This window comes from Sinocyclocheilus anshuiensis, unplaced genomic scaffold, assembly GCF_001515605.1.
Source record: "Sinocyclocheilus anshuiensis isolate Anshui unplaced genomic scaffold, SAMN03320099.WGS_v1.1 scaffold467, whole genome shotgun sequence".
Lineage (NCBI taxonomy): Eukaryota > Metazoa > Chordata > Actinopteri > Cypriniformes > Cyprinidae > Sinocyclocheilus > Sinocyclocheilus anshuiensis.
The window spans coordinates 347,857-348,771 of NW_015549599.1; the positions used below are offsets into that span (position 1 = coordinate 347,857).

Genomic DNA, 915 nt, shown 5'->3' on the forward strand with positions numbered 1-915 from the left:
TGAAAGATCGTGCCCTCCGCCTGTGAGAGGAGGTCCCTCCTGATGGGGATCTTCCATGGAGAGCCTTCGAGAAAGGAAATCAGGTCCGAGAACCATACTTGGCCCGGCCAGAACGGGGCTACTAACAACAGACGGGCTGCGTCCCGGCGTACTCTCTCCAGAACTCCCAGGAGCAGAGCGATCGGGGGTTGACAGACCGCGGGCAGGGTGGCCACTCATGACCGCACCCCAACCGGCTAACATTACACGGCGACAAGGAGCTCCCAGCACCGGGCCCTGAGACAAGAACCAAGGTTTCTTCCACATGTCTAAGGCACATAGGCACCTCCGCGTGACCTTGAGCATGTGAAGCGGGTTTCCCCTTGGGGAGAACCCCTTTGTCTTGAGCCACCACTATAGGGGTCTCATGTACAGCAGGCCAAAAGGTGTCACGTTGGACGCAGCTGCCATCAGCCCCAGCAATCTCTGAAAATGCTTGACAGTGAGTGACTGGCCTTCTCTCACTCTCTTGACTGCAGTGAGGATTGACTTGATCCGAGCAGGGGACAGACATGCCTGCATCGTGGTCGAATCCCACACCACGCCCAAATAAGTGGTCCTCTGAGCTGGAGAAAGCACACTTTTCTTGGTGTTTAGTCTTAACCCCATCTCTTTCATGTGAGCAAGAACGACATCTCAATGCCGAACCGCTACCTGCTCTGAATGAGCTAATATCAACCAATCGTCGATGTTGTTGAGTATGCGGATACCCTGGAATCGCGGAGGAGCCAGAGCAGCATCCACACACTTCGTGAAAGTGCGGGGTGAGAGTGACAGGCCGAAGGGAAGAACTCGATATTGCTATGCTTCGCCCCCGAAAGCAAACCTCAGGAACTTCCAGTGTTGAGGGAGGATGGAAACATGGAAATAAGCGTC

At 54.9% G+C, this 915-nt stretch overlaps 1 protein-coding gene across 1 annotated transcript in view; it reads left to right on the forward strand.

Moving 5' to 3' along the window:
- Positions 1-915, forward strand: part of LOC107658649 (glypican-5-like) — a 276,918-nt gene that overhangs the window by 264,677 nt on the left and 11,326 nt on the right. The window lies entirely within an intron of this gene.